The following is a 332-nucleotide window of genomic DNA, read 5'->3' as shown; positions in this document are numbered from 1 at the left end:
CCCCCCCCCCCCCCCCCCCCCCAAAACACTAGCCACACACACACACACACACATGCACACCCCCTCTGGAATGAGGCCAACGAAAGAAAATTTCAGTTCCTCAGCAGAGCAATTCAGCAATTTAGGATCAGAGATTATAATTAGAGTCTCAGAATTACTTATGTTATATGGGTGCTTGGTTTTGTTCACTATCGTACATGCCAAATCTTTATAATGAAAATTTTCAATGCAATTCTAATCTGACAAGGGCTGCCATACTCTTACTCAGCAGAACTGCATGCTGGAGGTATTCAGTCTTTTTTTTTTTTTAGATAGAAACATTTTCTTGCTTT

General features: G+C 41.3%; 1 long non-coding RNA gene across 1 annotated transcript in view; it reads right to left on the bottom strand.

Annotated features, from left to right (window-relative positions):
* Nucleotides 1-332, bottom strand: part of LOC109293965 — a 112654-nt gene that overhangs the window by 10398 nt on the left and 101924 nt on the right. The window lies entirely within an intron of this gene.

This window comes from Gavialis gangeticus, unplaced genomic scaffold (genome assembly GCF_001723915.1).
Source record: "Gavialis gangeticus isolate Ggan-Ray unplaced genomic scaffold, GavGan_comp1, whole genome shotgun sequence".
NCBI classification, from domain to species: domain Eukaryota; kingdom Metazoa; phylum Chordata; order Crocodylia; family Gavialidae; genus Gavialis; species Gavialis gangeticus.
This window is presented reverse-complemented; position numbering and strand designations above follow the sequence as displayed.